General features: G+C 37.0%; 1 non-coding gene across 1 annotated transcript; it reads left to right on the top strand.

The window, feature by feature from the left end:
• The first annotated feature begins 5,695 nt into the window (after positions 1-5,695).
• LOC128279674 (small nucleolar RNA R71) lies at positions 5,696-5,801 on the top strand. The gene has a single exon (XR_008269873.1). It is a non-coding gene; the product is annotated as a small nucleolar RNA R71 (small nucleolar RNA).
• The last annotated feature ends 299 nt before the right edge of the window (positions 5,802-6,100 follow it).

A 6,100-nucleotide genomic window follows, 5' to 3' on the forward strand; every position in this document is an offset into this window, starting at 1 on the left:
GGTTTAGAAATTTTATAGCCCAGAATACCTTGTGTTCTAAGTCAAACGGTAGGTGACAACTTTTCCCATAAACAAGTCCGTAAGGTGATGTTCCTATGGGAGTCTTAAAAGCAGTTCTATAAGCCCATAAAGCTTCATCTACTTTCATCGACCAATCCTTCTTGTTTAATTCTACTTTCTTTTTAGGATACGTTTAAGCTCTCGATTCGCTATTTCGACTTGGCCACTAGTTTGAAGGTGATAAGGGGTAGCTGTTCTGTGATGAACTCCGTATTTCTTAAGGGTCTTGTCAAATTGGGCGTTACAAAAATGAGTACCCTTATCACTGATAATTGCTCTAGGTGTACCAAATCGAGAGAAAAGTTTCTTAAGGAATCGTACTACTACTCTAGCATCATTAGTAGGTAAAGCTTGGGCTTCAACCCATTTGGACATATAATCAACAGCTACTAAGATGTATTTATTCTCGAATGAACTAGGGAATGGACCCATGAAGTCAATACCCCAAACGTCAAATATTTCACATGAGAGCATATATGTCTGGGGCATTTCATTACAGTTGGATATATTACCTGTCCTTTGACATTTGTCATAAGAAGTAACATACCTGTTGGCGTCTTTGAATAGAGTGGGCCAATAAAAACTTGATTCAAGGACTTTATGTGCGGTCTTATTTCCACCGCAATGTCCTCCAGTCGGTCCTGAATGGCAATGTTCCAAAATTGTCAATGCTTTTGTCCTTGTAACGCATCTCCTAATGATTTGATCTGCACATTTACGGAAAAGAAAACGGTCTTCCTAGAAGTAGTTTTTTACATCAGTGAAGAATCATTTCTTTTGCTGATGTGTCAACCCTTTTGGGATAATGTTAGCGACTAAAAAATTTGTAATATCTGCAAACCAAGGTACCTCAGAATCAGATATAGCAAAAAATTATTCTTCAGGGAATGAATCATTTATTTCAATGTCATCTGGCTCTTTGGTACTTAAGTTTTCAAGCCTGGAGAGATGGTCAGCTGCGAGATTTTTAGCTCCTTTCTTATCCTTAATCTCCAACTCAAATTCCTGCAATAATAAGATCCATCGAATGAGTCGAGGTTTTGCATCAATTTTAGTCAAAAGGTGGCGAAGAGCAGAATGGTCAGTATAAACGACAACTTTAGACAATATTAAATATAGCCTAAATTTATCGAATACAAAAACCACAGCTAGTAGCTCTTTCTCCGTGGTAGTGTAGTTTTCTTGTGCGGCTATCAAAGTTCTACTAGCATAATAGATAGGTTGAAAATGCTTATCTCTTCACTGTCCCAAAACTGCACCTACTACAAAATCGCTGGCACGAAGATGTGTCTAACATCGATCATTCTATTTTTGGCTGCGTAAAAGATCATAGAAAGAATGGGAAATCCTTTGCTTAAGATTAGATTAGCTTAATAGAGAAGAGATATTGACCCACATTAGTTCAAAAGGTGAATTCCAATTAGGTGCAATCATAATTGGAGCTTTAGTCAATTTATCCTTTAAAGTATTAAATGCTTCTAAACACTCCTGATCGAAATTGAAAGGCACATCTTTTTCTAGTAATTTAGTCAAAGGCTTAGCTATTTTAGAAAAGTCTTTAATAAATCTTCTCTAAAACCCAGCATGTCCTAAAAAGCTTCTAATAGCCTTAACCAAATTAGGGGAAGGTAGTTTTTCAATGGTTTCAATTTTAGATTTATCAACCTCAATCCCCCTACTATAAATTTTATGTCCTAACACAATACCTTCTTGAACCATAAAGTGACATTTTTCCCAGTTAAGCACAAGGTTTGTTTCCTCACATCTTATTAACACTCGTTTTAAATTTTTGACGCAAAGATGGAGAGAGTTACCGAAAATCGAGAAATCATCCATAAATACCTTTATGACGTCTTCTACAAGTTCGTAAAAAATGGCCATCATGCAGCGCTGAAAAGTAGTAGGAGCATTACATAATCCAAAAGGCATTCTATGATAAGCAAATGTACTGTATGGACGTGTAAATTTCATCTTTTCTTAATCTTCAAGAGCTATTGGGATTTGGAAATAGCTAGAGAGTCCGTCTAAAAAGCAGTAGTACATGTGCCCTGAGAATCTTTCCAACATTTGGTCAATGAATGGAAGGGGAAGTGATCTTTTCTCGTGGCATCATTTAGCTTCCTATAATCAATGCACACCCTCCAGCCTGTGATTGTCCTTGTTAGGATTAATTCATTCTTCTCATTGGCTACAACAATCATGCCTCCTTTCTTAGGAACAAACTGCACAGGACTCATCTAAGAATTTTCAGAAATAGGATAAATAATTCCAGCATCTAGGAGTTTAATTACCTTAGCTTTAACAACTTCCTTCATGTTGGGGTTCAGTCGTCCTTGGGCTTACACTCATGGTTTATATTCATCTTCCATTAAAATTTTATAGCTGCAAAAAGAAGGGCTGATCCTTTTAATTCAAAAAATTTCCAAGCTATGGCCCTTTTATGCTCTCTTAATACTTGGAGTAATTCTTCTTTCTCCTTGGGTTGCAAGTTGGCTGCAATAATTACCGATAATGTAGAATTATTTCCAAGGAATGCATATTCCAAGTGTTTTGGCGATTGCTTAAGTTCCAGTTTAGGAGGTTCTTCAATAGAGGGTTTTTGCTTAAGTTTATCTTTTACCTTAATTCCCTCATATTCTACTAGTTTTAAGGAGGTTTCATTGGAGTGTAGTTTGGTTCCCATCTTAGAATCATCATCCACCCCCTTTCTTGGGTGAGACACAGCTCCATCGTGTCCTTGTGTACGATTTCCTGAAAATAATATTAAGTATTATGATCAATAGAGTCGATAAAATAACATGAGTCATCTTGTTCCCTAGAAAATCTCATGGCATCATAAATTTTAAAAATAATCTCTTTGTCACCTACTCTAAGTACCAATTTACCATCACCCATATCAATTAAAGCCCTAGTAGTGGCTAAAAATCGCTAACCTAAAAATAAAGGCACCTCAACATCTTCATCCATGTCAAGCACAACGAAATCAACAGGGAATATAAATTTATCTACTTTTATAAGTACGTCCTCTATAATTCCCCTAGGATATTTAACATATCCATCAGCTAATTGAATACTCATCCTAGTGGGTTTAGGTTCCCCAAGACCAAGTTGTTTAAACATTTTATATGGTATCAAATTAAAGCTGGCGCCTAAATCAGCTAGTGCTTTATCAACATTCAAACTACCAATTAAGCAGGGAATAGTAAAACAACCTGGATCTTTCAGTTTGGTTGGTAGTTTATTTTGGAGTATGGTTGAGCACTCCTCACTAAGTTCCACTGTAAATAAGTCTTCAAACTTCCTTTTGTTTGTTAGAAGTTCCTTTAAAAATTTTGCATATGTAGGCATCTGCGATATAGCTTCAACAAAAGGTAAGTTAATATGTAGTTATTTAAAAAGTTCAAGAAATTTACCAAATTGTGCATCCATGCGGTCTTTCTTCAACTTTGCTGGGTATGGGATTGGTGGTTTATATTCTTTTGGCATTAGATTATCATTATTTTTGGGTTCGATCTCTTTTCTATCAGATTCTTGTGGTGGCTTTTTTTTAGATTCAGCTAACACTTTCCCACTTAGTGTAACTATTTTTAAGTGGTTTTTTGGGTTGGGTTCAGTGTTACTAGGTAGATGATACGTGATATTCGCGACAGGTTTTAAAAATTTATAATTAATCATTCTTGAAACTAACTATTATCATGATGAAGGAAAGTGTACCTATCGAACAATAGTATAGCTTTAGCAAGACCGGATTGTCAAACCCAAAAGAACCACGGGTACTAGTAATTACTTCCTTTTTATTATCTAGCCTAAAAATTAAAGGATTTGTTTATCTAAACTACTTAACTAAACTAAGGGTGCACGGAGAGAAAAGTGGGAAAAGCTTTTGGGAAAACTCGATTGGTTAAGACAATACCCAAGGAAAAATCCACCTAGACTTCACTTGTTATTTGACTCTGAACCAGACAATTTATTCATTTGACTTGATCCATAGAAATCCCTAAGTTATATTATTATCTCTCTCGAGACTAATAACATCTAACCCTATGTTGATTAATTGAAATCTCTTTCTAATTAACGCCCTAGTGTTGCATTAACTTGATCTATGGATTCATTTATCACCCTATCTCTAGGTGTGCAATCAAATCCGCTTAATTATGACAAATTTACTCTTAGACAGGGTCTTTTCCTCCTTTAACTAAGAGTATTAACTTGAATCAATATCCTGGAATATTAAAACAAGAATTAAGAACACATAATTAAGAACAAGTCAAATATTTTATCATACAATTCAGATAATAATAACAAGATCCGTCTTAGGTTTCATTCCCCTTAGGTATTTAGGGGGTTTAGTTCATAATTATAAAAGAAAACATCTCAGAAGAATAATGAACACAAAACATATAGAAAACCCAAAACCCCTGAATGGAAATTGAAGGGAGATTCTTCAGTCTTGATGATGAATATGACTTCTGAGATAGACCAATTGGCTTCCCTTGAGTAATTCCTTGCCTCCTACTCTGTGTCCCTCTTCTAAGTGCCTCCTCAGGCGTTTAAATAGGCTTTAGAATGCCTAAGAGCCCTAAAAATTGGCATTTTCCAAATAGGACTATACTTGGGCTCAGCAGGGACACGCCCGTGTGACACGCCCATGTGCGATTACTTCAGCCCGTGGTCAAGGCTATTGAATAGGCAGGGTGTGTAGTCTACCGGTGTAAGTCGTGCTACGATCCTGCCAAATAGACATGGCCATGTTACACGCCCGTGTGAGGAAGTCCAGGCCATGTTGATTTCCTATGTGGGTCCATTTTCTCCGTTTTCGGCCCATTTCTCACTCTTTTTACTCTCCTATGCTCACCTAAGTATAAAACATGAAATTAAAGGATTAGGAGCATCGAATTCACCAAATCTAAGGAGAAACCATCCATAAATGTGCTAAGCAGGAGTAGAATTCCTGGTGGTCTTTCAGAAATTAATTTAGCGAGCTAACCTATCTGAGTTTCGAGCCCTTGGATCGACGCTTGTTGATTTTTAAGTGCTGTCTCGGTATTTTGGAAATGAGTGTCTAACACTGAGATGAATTTTGTTAGCATATCCTCAAGGTTCGACTTTTTCTCTTGCTGGTAAGGTTGTTGTTGGAAGCCTGGAGGTGGTGGTAATCTCTGATTCCCTTGGCCTCCCCATGAAAAATTTGGGTGGTTCCTCCAACCTGCATTGTAAGTGTTACTATAAGAATTATTTTGAGACCGAGGATTATTACCATGTAATTTAACTGCTCGTTCTCCATGTTGTGGCCATAGGGTGGGTATTCTGAATTGCTTGATCCACCTCCACTTGCTTCGCACTGCATTACTGGGTGAACCTGTGAAGAACCAAGAAAACCGTCAAATTTTCTGTTCAAAAGTTCTACCTGATTAGGGAGCATGGTGACCGAATTGACGTTAAAAACGACAGCTTTTTTTGTTGGTTTTGTCCTCATGACTTCCACTGATAATTATTCAGTGACATCTCTTCTATAAATTTATAAGCATCCTCAGGTGTCTTATTATTAATAGTTCCACCAGTGGCTGCGTCAATCATCTGTCGAGTCGAAGGATGCAGGCCATTGTGAAACGTTTGAACCTGTAGCCAGAGTGGTAACCCATGGTGAGGGCACCTTCGCAAAAGGTCATTGTATCTCTTCCATGCATCATAGAGTGTTTCTAAATCCATCTGCACAAAAGAGGAGATATCATTATGTAATTTGGCTGTTTTAGCCGGCGGAAAATATTTTAATAAAAATTTTTCGGTCATTTGTTCCCAAGTGGTGATTCACCGTCGTGGTAACGAGTTCAACCACTGTTTAGCTTTGTTCCTCAATGAAAAAGGGAATAACCGAATGTGAATGGCATCATCAGAAACGCTATTAATTTTAAAAGTGCGGCAAAACTCTAAGAAATTCACCAAATGAACGTTTGGGTCCTCGTCCTGCAAACCATCAAACTGAACAAACTGTTGGATCATTTGAATGGTGTTAGATTTCAGTTCAAAATTATTTGCAGCA

This window comes from Gossypium arboreum, chromosome 8, assembly GCF_025698485.1.
Source record: "Gossypium arboreum isolate Shixiya-1 chromosome 8, ASM2569848v2, whole genome shotgun sequence".
Lineage (NCBI taxonomy): Eukaryota > Viridiplantae > Streptophyta > Magnoliopsida > Malvales > Malvaceae > Gossypium > Gossypium arboreum.